Genomic DNA, 17041 nt, shown 5'->3' with positions numbered 1-17041 from the left:
AGCTGCAGCTTCTTGTACATTACCATGCTGCCCCTTCTGTCTCTATCCTCTGGTCGTCTCAATACCTCAAGCCAGAGTTCTAACTCAACTGGGAAGGTGCACATGAGATGACACATTTTTGCTACTCTGTGTGTGTCTGCAAATAATTGCAAAAGTGCTGTGAGTATTGATTTTGGGGTTATAAATGGATTTTAGCAAGTAGGTGAATTTGCAGATGCAGAATTTGTGAATAATGAAGATCAACTAAATATATACTTACCTTAAAAATTAAAAATGAATAATGGAAAAATAAATCGTCAAATAAAACATTATCTATAAAGGGTGGTATTATCTATGAAAATGTAGCAAATAACCCCAAAATGTAGTGGCATAAAAATGCACATTTGTTGTCTCACAGTTTCTGTGGGTCAGGAAGTTGACAAATTATCTAGTTTCTCTGCTTTAAGGTCTCTCACAAATCTATAATAAAGTTATCATCCAAGGATAGGCTTTCATTTGAAGGCTCAACTGGAGAAAGATCCACTTCCAAGCTCAATCATATGATTTTGGGAGGATTCAGTGCCTCAAGAATTATTGAACTGAGGGTATTCACTTCTTTGATAGCTGCTGGCTAGAAGCCACTCACAGTGCCTTGCCATGCAGAACGCTCTAACGTGGAAACTTGCTGATTTAAGGAGGCAAGAGAAAGAGTCTATAAGGGAGATGGTAGTCACAGTCTTTTATAATCTAATCATGAGAGGATATCCCCTCAATGTTGCCATATTCTATTGGTTAAAAGCTACTTACTTATATGGAAGTGACTACACAAGGTCATGAATACCAGGAAGTGGGGATCATTGGTGGTCATCTTAGACACTTCCTAAGAAGGTAATAAGACAGAAGGGACAGAAATAGTACCCACTGTCCTTTGAATGTACCATGTTCTGTTTATTTTACTTGAGAACCACAAAAAATTTACATAATTATAAAACAAAATTAAATTTTAGAAAATAATTCCAAACTATTGCTTCTGGCCAAGATGAAATAACAGGGAATGAATGCAGACATGTATTGGTCCATTTTCACATTGCTGATAAAGACATACCTGAGACTTGGTAATTTATAAAGAAATTACCAAGAGGGTTAATAAAGAAAAGGAGGTTTAATTGACTCACAGTTCCACATGGCTGGGGAGGCCTCATAATCATGGTGGAAGGTGAAAGGCACATCTTACATGGTGGCAGACAAGAGAAGTGAGAGCCAAGCAAAAGGGGTTTCCCCTTATAAAACCATTAGATCTCATGAGACTTATTCACTACCACAAGAACAGTATGGGGGAAACTGCCCCCATGATTCATTCTTCTCCCACTGGGTCCTTCCTACAACACATGGCCCAGAGACTTTCCTTCCAGTAATATGAAGCATCTTTCCTTTTATTCATGTCTTATTTTATGTCCTTTGGTAGAATTTTGACCTTTTCTTCATCCCAGTTTTGGACATTTCTGGTAAGGTTTATTCCTACGTCTTTTGTGGTTTATGTTAACTGCTGTGAAATAAGTAATTTTAATTATTAATATTTTCTAATAAGTTACTGCTGGCATGAAGCAAAGGTATTGATTTTTAAATACATTTTAAAACTTCTGACCTGTACGAAAAGGTATACAATCAGAAATAAAAATAGGCCAGGCATGGTGGCTTATGCCTATAATCCCAGTGCCTTGGGAGGCTGAGGCTAGAGGATTGCTTGAGCCCAGGAGTTTGAGACCAGCCTGGGCAGCATAAGGAGATTCCATCTCTAAAAAAATTTTTTTTAAATTAGCCAGGCATGTTGTCACATGCCGGTAGTCCCAGATACTCGGGAGACTGAGGCAGAAGGGTCACAGTGAGCCTTGATGGTGCCACTGCAATCCAGCCTGGGCGACAGAGTGAGATCCTGTCTCAAAAAATTAAATAAATAAACACCTTCTGATCAGTGGTGAAATTTTTTTAAAAAGTGAAAATTAGAAAACATTTCTCGGCCGGGCGCAGTGGCTCAAGCCTGTAATCCCAGCACTTTGGGAGGCCAAGATGGGTGGATCACGAGGTCAAGAGATCGAGACCATCCTGGCTAACACGGTGAAACCCCGTCTCTACTAAAAAAATACAAAAAATTAGCCGGGCAAGGTGGCGGGCACCTGTAGTCCCAGCTACTTGGGAGGCTGAGGCAGGAGAATGGCATAAACCCGGGAGGCGGAGCTTGCAGTGAGCTGAGATCCGGCCACTGCACTCCAGCCTGGGTGACAGAGTAAGACTCCGTCTCAAAAAAAAAAAAAGACAGAAAGCATTTCTCTATCTTCACTCTCAAGCCCAAGATTCCCCTCAAATTAACATTGTTTCCACATTTTTCGATATAATTTTCCAGAAAACATATCCTTTATAGAATGGACCATTCTATAATTCTGTTCTGTAGCTTACTATTTCTTGTATCTCAAAGAGCATTGCATGGCACCATTTATGGATTCACGTCATTTTTAATGGCCTCATAGCATCCTATGATATAGATGTATCTAACAAGTCTCCTAACAATTAACTTTGAGATTATTTCTTTTTTTTAATAAACTGATGTGAAAAAAACATATATTTTGGAGTATTTTAATAAGTATATTCATAGAAAAAACTTCTAACAATGAAATTATTTGATCAAAGAGTTTCTACTTTTTGCTGTAACAGGAAAAAAATGAAAATAATTTACCTGCTACTGTGCTAAAACTACTGAACTCCCACTGTACTAAAACCTGTATTAGGTTTTGGTCCTTTCTATTTAAATGAATTTTTCTCACATTTTTGGTATAAATGTGAGAATGAACAAATAGTTTTTTTTCTCATTCTTTCCAATAATTGTATCTATTATTTCATTTTCTTGGGTTTTTTTCTTCTTTTTTTTCTTTGGTTATAATTTCAGCACACGCTGAATTGTAGCAATGACAATGACAATATTTGTCTTGTTCATGCCTTTAAAGGACCAATGAACATGGTTCTAATAATTCTTCATTTAGTCTAACATTTACTGTAGATTTCTAGCCAACCTGGTGCTGGGCAGACCTGGAACTTGAGTCTGCAGGGGGCAGCCTAGAGCCTGGGGCTGCAGGGCCTGTCTTGGTTCTGGGGTGAGCTTCAAGCCTGGGGCCAGGGGAGCCTGCTTAGCGTCTGGGGCCAAAGGGCCAGCCTGGAGCCTAGAGCTGGCCTGGCAGCAGGATTCACTGGGACAGGCCTGATGCTGGGGTCCATGGCAAAGTTGGGTGCTCACTTCACTCTCCTTCCCCTACAAAGAGGGTATCTCTCTCCTCACTGCCTTGCCTTGTGGGAAGGGTGACTTGAGTAATGTAAAACTCTCCAACCTACACTCTTCAAGGCATCTTTTCTTATTCTGTGCTACACCCAGGTGCTGTCATCCTTAGCTCTTGTGAAGGCATTTTCATGAATAAAAAGTTGTTCAAATTGATGTTTCTGCAAGGGGACAAGCTCTGGAAAATCCTACACCACCATCTTGCTAACATCACACCTTGCGTAACAGGTTTCTTTCGGCACTTGAAAAATATTGTGCTACTTCCTGTTGGCCTCCATGGTTTCTGAGGAGATATCAACTCTCATTCGAATTCTATTTCTACTATATGGAATGCATTGTTTCTCTCTGGCAGCTTTCATGATTTTTACTTTGCCTTTGGTTTTTAGAAATGTGACTGCAATGTTTCTTGGCATGGATTTCTTTTCATTTTATCTTGTTTGGGATTCACTCAGCTTCTTGAATTTCTAAGTTTGGGGTGGGGGTTGGCCAAATTTGGGAAATTTTCAGCCATTATTATTTTGAATACTTCTTTAGCCTCATCCTCCTCTCCATCATGAATGCCAAAGACATGAATGTAAGATATTTTGATATAGTTCCACATTTCCATGAGGCACTGTTCTATTTTCTTTTCTTCTATTTTCTCTCTGTTGTTCAGACTGCATAATTTCTACTGTTCTTTCACTTACTGATATTATTCTGTCCCCTCTCCTGCCATTCTGCTATTGAGTCCATTCACTGAGTTTTAAATTTTTAGTTATTATATGTTCCCATTCTAAAATTTCCATTTTGTTTTTCTTTATATCTTCTGTTTATTTGCTGAGATGTTCTGTTTTTCATTTGTTCCAAGCATGCTTGTAATTGTTCACTGAGGCATTTTTACAACGGCTGCTTAACAGTCTTTGTCAGATAATTTTAATATCTCTGTCATCTTGATTGGCATCTAGTGATTATCTTTTTTCCTTCAGTGTAAGATCTTCCTGGCTTTTTATGAATGTTTTTTAAATTGAAACCTGGACATTTTGTGTATTATGTTATGAGACCTGATTTTAATTAATCCTTCTGTGGTTGCTGGCTTCCTGTGACAGCACTCCAGCAGAGGAAGTGGGGGTGACACCACATTGTTACTTTCAGGTATAGGTAGGAGTCCAGTTTACCACTCAGCCTCCATTGATGCCCAAGGTGAGGAGCCCTCCTCATTACTTCTCGGGGAATGGGAGTTTCAGCTCCCCACTAGTTCTCCACTGGCTGGTAGGGGTAGGAGTACTGTGTTACTGCCTCCACTCCATGTGGCCTGTGCTGGTGTTGTCAGGGGAGGAGCCTCATTACTGTTAGGCAGTGGTGAAAGTCCTTTCTCTCCATTACCCCAGGATTCTCTGACACTACCCCAATGGGAAAAGAGGGGGCATTACTACAGGATGGTTGAGAAAGTCTAAGGTCTTCTCTTGGTCTCCAGTGACATCATGGATGAAGAAGGACTCTTTACCCCTAATAGGGATGAAACTCCTGACTCCATACCCAGCCTTCTCCATTACAACTTGGCGAGGGTGGGAGGCTAGTCGCCCCACTCAGTCTTTTTTTTTTTTTTTTTTGTAGAGATGGAGTCTTGCTCTGTCGCCCAGGCTGGAGTGCAGTGGCGCAATCTCGGCTCACTGCAACCTCCGCCTCCCAGGTTCAAGGGTTCAAGCAATTCTTCGGCCTCAGCGTCCTGAGTAGCTGGGACTACAGGCGCATGCTACCACAACCGACTAATTTCTTTTGTATTTTAATAGAGACAGGGTTTCACCGTGTTGTGCAGGCTGGTCTCGAGCTCCTGAGTTCAGGCAATGTGTCCACCTCGGCCTCCCAAAGTGATAGGATTACAGGTGTGAGCCACCGCACCAGGCCCCCACTCGGTCTTTTAGACATAGGTGATTGTTTTTGTCTGCTCAGGCTACCATAACAAAATATGACAGACTGGGCAGCTTAAACAACAGAAATTAATTTTCTCTCAGTATTGCAGAGAGGAAGTTCAAGATCAATGATGTGCCAGGAGTGTTGGTTTATTTGTGTCTTCACTTGACAGAGAGAGTGAGCTCACTGGTTTCTCTTCTTATTACCTCATTTATTGTCAGTTACCTCCTAAAGACCCTGTCTCCAAATATAGTCACATTGGGGGTGTGAAAGGGAAATAAATCTTGGGGCCCAAAAATCAACAAGCTAAAGGGAAAAGTCATGCTAAACACTGCTTAGGGCAAACTTGCCTCCCATTCTATTCAAAGTCATCCCTCTGATCACCGAGATAAATGGCTATCTGACTGCATTTATCTCTGATAATGCATAATCCCTGATATCCCAAAATTTCATCAAGATCCAAAGTTAATTTTGCTGTACAACTTCTTTTTTTGAAATTTTACTAGCTTCCAACACAAGGAAGGCAAGTTTTCCCACTTCCATGATTTTGGAAGGCAGGTAACTCCTTTATGGAGTTTAAGCTAACTTCTAACAGGGAAGACAATTTTTTTTTCTTTTCTGCTCCCAGGATGGTAGAAAGCAGTCTTCGGTCTGAGACCCATCCCTAGGTAACTAAATGAATTGGGGTTTGTCTTGGCTGAAGTTAAGATTAACAACCAGCTGATCTTAATTTCGTCTTACTATTAGAGCGCTCAATAATCATATTAACTTGTGTGATTGTTTTGCTTAGCTTTTTTTGTTGTTTGTTTCTGTTTTTGTTGTTGTTGTTTCAATCTTTTTCCCATTGAGTTTGACCAACTGTATCCGACTTGATCAAATCCAAAGAAAAGTTCCAAATTATGGGGAACAAAGCCTTTAAAGTGGCTAAATTCCCACAAAAAAGGCTTTATTTACATAACAAGGCCACTGTTTTGCTAGCCAGCTGAAACCAAAAAAGCAATGGCTGTCTCCCAGGCTACAATTCCATAGCTAAGGTTATGCCTTGTTTTTTTTCACCAGCCTGGGTTTGGTTCTTAAGTCAAGCTCAGGTTTGATACCTGATACTTCTTAAATGGCATCAATTTGTCCTAGCTGAAATATGGTAATGAGATTTAAAAATATTTTTTAAAGGAGCTCAGTGGTTAAAAGTCAGCTTAATTAAAAGCTAACATCCAAGATATGTATGTATATGTGTGTGTGTGTGCGTGTTTGTATTTAAAAGGCCTTCATATTTTTGTTGTTTTTCCTCTCCTAGGACCTTGTCTTTGTTGAGCAAAACTTTTTACTTCTCATTTGACTGAATTATGTTTTCTTTGTTTACTTCTGCTGTCTTTCCTTTCTCTTGCACCCTCTGCTGCATGAGGAACCTAAAACAGTTTATAACAGCCTGGGATTCCTTGAAGAAAATGGAGAAGGCACCAGACTTCCTTTTGAGGAGAAATCTTTGTTTTTCCTTATGGAACCCCAAGAGTGTAAACAGACAAGTTCATCTCAGTTTTGTTTGTTTTTGTTTTTGTTTAGAGGAGGTCTCACTCTTGTCACCCAGGCTGGAGTGCAATGGCGTGATCTCGGCTCACTACAACCTCTGCCTCCCAGGTTCAAGTAATTCTCCTGCCTCAGCCTCCCGAGTAGCTGGGATTACAGGCACCTGCCACCAAGTCTGGCTAATTTTTGTATTTTTAGTAGAGACAGGGTTTTACTGTGTTGGCCAGGCTGGTGTCAAACTCCTGACATCTGGTGATCCACCCCCCTCAGCCTCCCAAAGTGCTGGGATTATGGGCATGAGCCACCATGCCTGGCCTATCTCAGCTCTTAAACTGGTTGCTTTTGTATTCTGTTACCTAATTTTTTTTTACTAAAATTGTTATTGCACAGAGGCTACTCTTGGGTTTTTAAGGAAGAGTATAGTTTAGACACTTAGAAATGTGTTTGTTTAAAAAAAAATTTAAGTGCACTGTAAAAGCATCACATGGTCTAGCTTCATACTAGTTCTCCCTTTTTGAAAACCCAGGATTCAGTGTGGTCTCTGCCCAGAGATTAGAGATCCCAGTTAAAAGATAGGTAGTCCCTATCTAAATAAAATTGGTCTTCTTATAGAATCCTGTGATTGATTTCTATAATTTTATGTTTGATTTAGCATACATCTTTAATCTCCCTCTAGCACCACCAGACTTTTTCTCTCTGTACCTTGAGATGCAGATTTTGCTATCTGATTGTTCACCTGAAGGTAGTTTCCTTCAATATGCAGATTTAGGGCTATTTATCTGACAACTTCCAGGGTAATGAAACAGGTTATCAAGAATTTGCAAGTCTATGGAGAAAAAAAAGTAGGTCTTATGAATCTATAAGTTGTACTTCTATCAGTATGCCTAATAAAACATCTATGTATTTATGTGTTGTATACATAGTTTCACTATTAAAAATATATAAAAGAGTTCCAGTTAGCTTAAAGAAAAACAAAAATGCTTAAATCAAATATTTTATCAGAAGAAGGAAAGACTAGTCAAATGCTTTTTCAAGTTAATGTACCTTAAGGAAAATCTTTAATGAATAAGCTAGCTTTAAAATTATTGGTAAAGTAATATGAGAAATGTCTTAATAATTGCCTGTATAAATTTTTTTGTTTGCATTCATTGATCAAGCAATTTCATACTTATCCTTGCCAAATACTATAAAGTATCAAAATTTGGCATAGGGGTTACAAAACTATACACCTAGCTCAAAACAGAATATTTGCTTGTGTAATTTTTAATAAATAAGACATTGATATTGGTTTAATGAATGTAGTTAAATCTTGAATTATTTAGTAAAATAACCATAACTTCTAATTTTGAGGCTTTAGGCAGTCTAGTCCACAGGCAGGAAGGGGGTTTATTTTGGGAAAGGACTGTTATCATCTTTGTTTCAAAGCTAAACTATAAACTACATTCCTCTCAAAGTTGGTATGGCGTACACCCAGGAATGAACAATGACACCTTGGAGGTTAGAAGCCAGATGGAGTCAGTTAGGTCAGATCTTTTTCACTGTCTCAGTTATGATTTTGCAATGGTGCTTTCAAAATGATGATGATTTAAATGATGACTATAGCAGTTTTCATAATATAGGTAAACAATTAAAATAGGTAAATGTAATGGGATAAATACTTGCAGATAAACTTGTCATAATTTAGAATCTAAAGTTATATTAAATTAAGTAATAGATATTTCATTATTGAGTATTTTCAATAAAATTATATTGTAGGGAAACATTTTTTAAAAATATGTCATTTTTTAAAAGGTGAATAATTTTTGTCTAATTCAAAGTTTTTTTTAAAGGTTATATGTAAAACAAGGCAAAAGGAACCAGGAAATAAGAGAGATATAAAGAAAGGTGTAGAAATAAAAAAGTATTTTTTGGTAAGAAAGTTTAAAGAAAAATAATTTTATATTAGAATCTTGTATGGGAAACTCTGACCTAGAATAAAATGACTAGTTGTTTAAGAAAGAGGGATGTTCAGGGCAAACCAGAAAGTCCAAGCATGTCATAAATGGTCTGTGTAAGTCATAATAAGAGGATTTATTTTAAAAATATTTTATGTGATCGGCCGGGCGCAGTGGCTCACGCCTGTAATCCCAGCACTTTGGGAGGCCGAGGCAGGTGGATCACAAGGTCAGGAGATTGAGACCATGGTGAAACCCCGTCTCTACTAAAAATACAAAAAATTAGCTGGGTGCAGTTGCGGGCGCCTGTAGTCCCAGCTACTCGGGAGGCTGAGGCAGGAGAATGGCGGGAACCGGGGAGGCGGAGCTTGCAGTGAGCTGAGATCCGGCCACTGCACTCCAGCCAGGGAGCAAGACTCCGTCTCAAAAAAAAAAAAATATTTTATGTGATCAAGTTGTCTATAATTAAACAGACATTATAATGGTCTTTCTAGAAATTGGGTTTTGAGTACAAAAGCATACACTAAGTAATTGGTTCAAACTATGAAAATTTCTTAAGGTATTGCTTTACTCGTAACAAGTTACAAGACATTATAATTTATTTTATGCAAAGTTCAACTTTTACTGCATCTCACTGTTTTCAGCTTTCTCTCCCTCTTAAAAGGCCTGAAATAATAACTCTGTCCTTCAACTCATTTTCAGATCCTGTAAGTTTTTTTCTTCAGGTTCTAATTTGGGCCTGACACTTTAAAAAAAATTTTATATTAAAGCTCTAAAGGAAATGTTTCCTTCTAACATAATATTCCCCATAGGAAACAGCAGTCACCCTGCAGAAGATCTTTTCTCTTGCCTTGAGTGACTGGCCTAATAAACAGATTTTAATCTTTATCTAAATAATTTCTATATCACTGCTACTAAGTTGGGTTTGCTTAGAAAAAACTGAGATAAAAATTTTTTAAATTAAAGTTATTATATTCCTGTAACTTTCTATATGTCCATTTAAAGTCCTGTGCCATTAAGTTAAAGGGCTTTGACAACCTGGGTCTAAAAGCACACCAAGTCCTGCTAAATCTTAATACTGACAGCAGTTAAACCCTCATCTTCAGACCCCATAGAAGATGCCAATCAAAGTACACTGTGTTCATGAGACACAGAGTCAGAAATTAAAGCTGTTCAACTCCTCCAAGGCCCAGAGACTATCACAGAAGAGGTGGGCAGATGAGATTGTAAGGGCTGGTTTTGAGAGATAAAGTAACTTCAGTTTCTATACAAATTAACCATTAATATCAAAGGCACACTGATGAAACACTGGAATATTGGCCCCTGTGTCAGATTAACAAGGTTTTCTTGAAGTATTAACCAACTCCTTAATAAAGGTTATAAAGGTTTAAAAGGCTTATGGAAATTACATCTTATGGCCAAGATGATTAAAATTCTATAGATCATTTATAAAATTTTGAAAAACAAATTTAATTGGCTTCATGCTGTCTTAATTAGGGCTTATTTTTTAGAAAATTAAGTCTCCTCTCTCAAACAATGAAGGCTTTTTGCCTTTTTTGAAATCCTTGAGTTATCACTTTGGTTAAATAAATGACTTATTTTACAATGACCTGTGATCCTATTTTGTGATATCACGTGTTTTAAACATTTGATATTTGACAAACTTCCCAAATCATGTCTTTTTCTGACGTAATTAATCCTTTAAGATATTAGGTTCTATAAAGTCCAAAAATTACATATTTGGCTTATTTAGTATCAAAATCATACAGGAAGCATTGTCACATATGAAATGGTATTTGGCTTTCTTTGGGCTGTATTTGTATACATACATTATACATTTATATAATTCCTATACAATTATAGGAAACTCCTATAATTCTGATATGACTTTTAGTGTATGTTAACAGATATAATTGTCATGTTAAATTATTGTTTGCCACAGAGGTAACAGATTTCCTTGTCAATCATTTCTTTGACTATGGTTGCCTAAAACTTTTTGTCATTCATGAACAATTGTTGTCTTGTTTTGGTCCTTCTTAGAAGGTGGTTTTATTATCACCTATAAAATTCTAACAGGTGTTCTTGAATGCAGGGTTCTGATAACTTTGGAGATTGTGATACGAGAATAGAGGAAAACCTTTCAGGACTCATGGAGAGCTGAAATGTTCATGACTATCAAGCAGAACAGGAATTAACTGCATAGACTGAACTAATAGAAGACCAAAGTAATCTTTTTTACTTTTTGCCTAAAATGTTGCTGATCCTTTGTTTTGTTTTTTCAGAGTTGAGGAAACTTTTTTTAAGCTATTGACAGCTTTTAACAAATTAATATGCTCCTAAGAACAAAACGTGGAGCATATTTCTCTTTACCTGATTTCTCCAGAATTTGGAAACTATTTGTCAGTATTCTTAACTTATAACAATTTAGTTATTTGCACAAGCACAGTAAGAATGCTTTCTTTTGCAACAGGACACTATTGGAGAAACTTTATTTTACCAAGGCTTTGACTGGAATGGTGTGCTTTCATGTAAGGACTCAAACTTGATTTATAGAGCCAATAAAAGCCCCTTGGGAAAACTAGCCTCATACCTTACCTATACAGTTCCTCTACAGGGTTCCTGATTTGTGGTAAGTAAAGAATGTCACTTTCTGACAGGCTAAGGAGCCCCAAGTTATCATAGGACCTCAAAAGGAGAGGAATTTACCCAACTCATAGGTATTTGATGGTATAAATCCATGGCTGGGCTCAGCTTAAAAAAAAAGTCTTATCTGAGATTCCTTCTATGGAACAAAGTTCCATCAAAGGCAATTTAAAAAACCTATATGAAAAATAATTATTCTTGCTACACCTTATACAAATATTCTGGCCAAGTATAATAAAGCAAGTTCGTCCTACCATGATTTGTCTTTAGAAAAAATGGGAAACTGGAAAGAGAAAAATTATGTTTCAAAATGAAAAAAAGAAATTATTTAAGAAAATCCAATAAATCTTGGTAAGAACTTTGAGATTCTGTGGCATTTAAGCCACAGTCTCCTCTTCCCCCACCCATAGCTCAGCAAGATGAAAGCTTCATTCCAAGGAGATGTAGCCAAGAAACAGGGCTCCTTCTTTCTCATTTTCCAGTCTAGAACTGTGGCATCTTTCTGTGATGGGCAGGCCTCCAACTTTTCTCATTCTCTTAGCTCTGTGTTACAGAAGCTTTATTGTAGGCAAGAATAGGGCTCTCACAAAGCACAATGTCTTACACCTATAATCCCAGCACTTTGGAAGGCCAAGGTGAAGGATTGCTTGAGCACAGGAGTTCAAGACCAGCTCTGGCAACATAGCCAGACTTTGTCTCTACAAAAGTAAAAAAAAAAAAATCCAGGTATGGGGGTGTGCACCTATAGTCCCAGCTACTTGTGAGGCTGAGGAGGGAGGACTGCTTGAGCCCAGGAGATCAAGGCTGCAGTGAGTTGAGATGATGCCACTACACTCCAGCTTGGGCAACAGAATGAGACCCTGTCTCAGAAATCAAAAAACAATGGAGCTGTTTCTCTTCCCAGCCTCCACTCCTAAAGCAGAGGCTCTACCCCATGTGTTACAAGCCAAGAATACTGGAGACCTACTTGCCTTAGCTCACTGTTAGGGCAGAGTTTTCATGCCAGGAGAAGCAAGTCAAGAAGACCAGAGGCTATTGCCCCCACCCAGTGCTCTGCTAGTAAAGCAGAGGTATCATGCCAAGAGAAGGGGGCCACTGTCCCTGACTCCATCTCCAGAGAACTGGCATGTAGGTTTGCCCAGACAGAGAGAGGAAGACTATAAGAACAGAGAGGAACTTTGAAGCTTTCCCCAAGGAACTGATTGTATTTGGAACAGTTGAGTGGGGAAGTTCAAGCATGAGGGTACTTTCAAATATAATAGGTATTTTAATTGTAAGCAATTAAGAGGAAGCTGATAGTGTTATGAGAGCAAGCTAAAGCCCAGATAGAAGTTTACCAGACAGATTGAGGGGGTGAGGGAAACATCTAAGCCCTCCCGGAGTCAGAACAAACCTCAAGAATGGGCCTCAAAGACTACTCTTGTAAGAACCTGAATTTAATTATATTAAACTGTGGAACACTTTGTGCCTTAGGGCACTGACAAAAACAATGAGGCAATGATCGAACAATTAGTGGAAGCCAAAAGCTAGGTGTGATACCAAGAGATGCAGATAGCTTAACAGGGAGATCAGGGAAAGAGATAGTCATAGAGAGCTCTATTAAAAGTTGCTATCATCACAGGATAACTGTCCACACCCAAGGCTGCACTATCGGAAAAGTAACAGAAGTATAAAAGATGCTGTATACTACAGGGAAACAAACATTATTAAAATAGTCCAGCCAAACCACTAAACACATATGCAAGTAAAAAATAAAAACAACAAGCTCCTGGGGGAGAGAATCAGTATCTGGACTGCTACAACACATTCTCTAAAATGTCTGGTTTTCAACAAAAATAAATATGAAATATGTGAAGAGACAGAAAAGTGTGATTCCTATGCAGGAGAAAAAGGAGACAACAGAAAATGCCTTTGAAAGAGTCTATATTTTGAACACAGCAGACAAACACTTCAAAGCAGCTATTATATACAGGAGTAGTAGCATGCACCTTTAGTTCCAGCTACTTGGAAGGGTAAGGTGGGATGATTGCTTGAGCCCAGGAGTTTGAGTCCAGCTTGGACAACATAGTGAGACCTCATCTCCACTGACTATTAATAATAATAATAATAATAATAATGCAGCTAGTATAAATATATTCAGATAATTCAATAAAATCATGATTAAACAAGTGAAGGAACCCAACAAAAAAAGTAAAGTCTGATGACAATGTGACATTAAATAGAGAATATCAACAAAGAAATAGAAATTATTTTTAAAACTGGGCTGGGCACAGTGGCTCACCCCTGTAATCCCAGCACTTTGGGAGGCCAAGGTAGGTGGATCACGAGGTCAGGAGATCGAGACCATCCTGGCTAACACGGTGAAACCCCATCTCTAATAAAAACATAGGCTCAAAATAAAGGGATGGAAGAATATTTACCAAGCAAATGGAAAGCAAAAAGGGGTTGCAATCCTAGTCTCTGATAAAACAGACTTTAAACCAACAAAGATCAAAAGAGACAAAGAAGGGCATTACATAATGGTAAAGGGATCAATGCAACAAGAAGAGCTAACTATCCTAAATATATATGCACCCAATACAGGAGCACCCAGATTCATAAAGCAAATTCTTAGAGACCTACAAACAGACTTAGACTCCCACACAATAATTGTGGGAGACTTTAACACCCCACTGTCAATATTAGACAGATCATCAAGACAGAAAATTAACAAGGATATTCAGGACTTGAACTCAGCTCTGGACCAAGTGGGCCTAATAGACATCTACAGATTTCATGAGAACTCACTATCGTGATGATAGGACCAAGTGTGGTGGTGTTAAACTATGAGAAACTGCCCCTCTGATCCAATCACCTCCCACCAGGCCCCACCTCCAACATTGAGGATTACAACTGGACATGACATTTGGCTGGACACATAGATCCAAACCATATCAGCATCTTTGAGAAATATTCTACAGGACTTTTTTAAAGGCCTTGGACCTTTGGGAATAATTGTCAATATTTGACATAACTCCTTATCTACTTGAGCACCATTGCCCTGAATCGGCTTCCCACATGAATGCTCTTCCTTGCAAGGCTTTTAGAGAGTGAAACTGGCCTCTTTAGGTGTATTCTGTCCATGATTCCTATCAATTTCATTTAGGACATTGAGAGGAGTCATCAAGGCCATGCTCCCCCTGAAAGCTCTAAGAAAGAATACTCTTCCTCTTCCAGCCTCTGGTGGCCCCAGGCATGTCTTAACTTGTAGCTGCATAATTTCAATCTCTGCTTCAGTCTATATATGGCCATTTTCTCTGAGCCTCTGCATCCTCTCCCCCTTTTTATAAGGACACAAATAATTGTTTTTAGGTCCCACACTAAACCCAAGATGATTTCATCTCAAGATCCTTAACGAATAACATCTGCAAAGACCCTATTTTCAAACAAGGACACATTCTGAGGTTTTGAATAAACCTGAATATTTGGGGGAGGCTATTCAATCCACTACAAACAAAGCCAATTTCAAACATATACCTAAGCCTACAAAGGAGTATGATAAACCTCTGTGTGCCCGTCACTCTGCTTCAACAACTATCAACCTAAGGCCAATATTTCATCTGTTCTCCACTCACTTACTCTCCATTCTTTTCACATCATTTTGAAGCAAATTCCTGAGATCTTATTCCATCAATAAATATTAGTATAAATCTCTAATAGGTAATGGTATCTTTTAAATAGGGTCCTTATCACCCCCAAAACAATTTAACATCATTATTTAATATCCTCAAGTATTTGGTAAATACATCTCCAAATCTTAGACCCCATATTTGTTGGAGCCATCATTTTATTCTAATTTATTATCCTCTATTTTATTTCTTTTAAAGTGCTTCAGATAATTAATTTCTACTCAACAATCACACTTCCCATTCTCTCCTTAATTCCTGCAGACAGTGTTCTACCTTGCCCTCTGTTCCTACCGATATTGACCAAAACCAAGCCTCCACTCATACTTCTAAGTAATTACCTACATCCTGATGTACTTTCTGGTAACTATACTAGTGTATTACATAGTGGTTAAGAGCACAGACTCAAATCAGACTGCCTGGTTTAAATATCAGCTCCAGCACTATTCACACAATAGATGTATGAATTTTGGTAGGTTACTAACATTTATACTTCAGTTCCTCATCTATAAAACAAAAATAAAAGTAGTATCTAACTCATAAGGTTGCAATGAGATTTGAAAGAATTTATATGTAAAACATTTGTGTGCCTAGCACATAATTAACACCATAAAAAGATTAGCAATAATTATATTTATTGTCGTCTATCCTCAAATTTGCCCCTACTTGAACTTGGGCAACCCCACACTCACATGGTCTCATTTCCGTTTCCTCATCACTTTTTTAATTTCACTGGATTGTCTCATTTTCCTTTGAGTGTATTCTGCTTTCTGATTTTCTCTGTGTTGGGTAACTCAGCAGGTTCATCAAGCTTCTTACCATGAAGGTCTCAATAATACACTCCAGATATGATCACCATTCATTTCCTCTACAGATTCCACCTATTCGAAGCCATCATCAGCTCTTGAATGAATGAGTGTAACAGATTACTAACTAGTCTCCCTGCTTTTCAAACATGTTCTCCAAAAGTGCATTTCCCACATAACATCTAGAGGAATCCTGTTAATTTTCAAGTTAGCTTATGTCATTTCCCTAAATAAAATATTCCAGTAGCTAATTTCTCCCTAGTTTGTTTTTCCTTAACATTTGAAAAATGTTTTTATATTTCTTATTTTTCTCTGTTCCCACTTACGTTAGCCAAAATGAGGCCAACGTTCCCTCTTCTTCTATTGTTCTAGTTGGATTTATTCATTTGATTCTTTAGATCTTCTTAAATGTTTCTGCCAGATATTTTTACCTAAAGCATTCTATTTATCCTATCAAGACCTTGATAAAATAAATCTGCAATTGTTGTCCATTATCTAACATATGTTTTTTTTTTGTTTTTTGTTTTTTGTTTTTTAGATGGAGTTTTGCTCTTGTTGCCCAGGCTGGAGTGCAGTGATACAATCTCGGCTCACCACAACCTCTGCGTCCTGAGTTCAAGCAATTCTCCTGCCTCAGCCTTCTGAGTAGCTGGGATTACAGGCATGCGCCACCATGCCCGGCTAATTTTGTATTTTTAGCAGAGATGGGGTTTCTCCATGTTGGTCAGGCTGGTCTTGAACTCCTGACCTCAAGTGATCTGCCTGCCTCAGCCTCCCAAAGTGCTGGGATTACAGGCGTTAGCCACCACCCCCAGCCTATCAAACATACGGTTTTTAAATTATTCTTAAGTCCTTCAACTAACTAGCCTCTTTAATGTTACTTCTCCATCTCCCCCAAACTTAGCCTTACTCCTTTTGAAAATACAACTAATGGCCTAAAAGGGACAAAAGTTGTGTTGAGGCCCTGAGGAACCAACACTGGATACAGAGTGTAAATCTATTCATATAAGCTAATGACTTACATGTTGGGAACTAGGCCAGGAAGCTCAGTAGAATTGCAGAATTCTGAGCCAAGGGGTGACTTTATTGCTCTGGATGTAGATAGCACAAGTGTAACAGTAGTCAGGTACAGTCAGAAGTTTATAAAACAGGTGAAAATGAAGGTTGATAAGAATTTAGATCCACACTGAGAAATCTGCTACTTAAGGGCCCACATTGATGATATCCAGAAGTTGGGAAATCATGATATAAAGCAGAATTTAAAAAGTGAGAAGG

At 38.2% G+C, this 17041-nt stretch overlaps 1 long non-coding RNA gene across 2 annotated transcripts in view; it reads left to right on the top strand.

Annotated features, from left to right (window-relative positions):
* LOC119626815 (uncharacterized) overlaps nucleotides 1-17041 on the top strand; it is a 44741-nt gene that overhangs the window by 3151 nt on the left and 24549 nt on the right. The window contains exons 2-3 of one of the 2 annotated variants that reach the window (XR_005242985.2): nucleotides 5823-5862; nucleotides 10745-11228. The exons of the other annotated variant lie outside the window; for it this stretch is intronic. This is a non-coding gene — a long non-coding RNA (uncharacterized lncRNA). Of the gene's footprint in view, nucleotides 1-5822; nucleotides 5863-10744; nucleotides 11229-17041 lie in introns of those variants that run through there. 2 annotated transcript variants of the gene reach the window in all.

The sequence above is a fragment of the Chlorocebus sabaeus genome, chromosome 23 (genome assembly GCF_047675955.1).
Source record: "Chlorocebus sabaeus isolate Y175 chromosome 23, mChlSab1.0.hap1, whole genome shotgun sequence".
Classification (NCBI taxonomy): domain Eukaryota; kingdom Metazoa; phylum Chordata; class Mammalia; order Primates; family Cercopithecidae; genus Chlorocebus; species Chlorocebus sabaeus.
The sequence above is the reverse complement of the archived record's forward strand: the minus strand, read 5'-3'. Positions and strand labels throughout refer to the sequence as shown.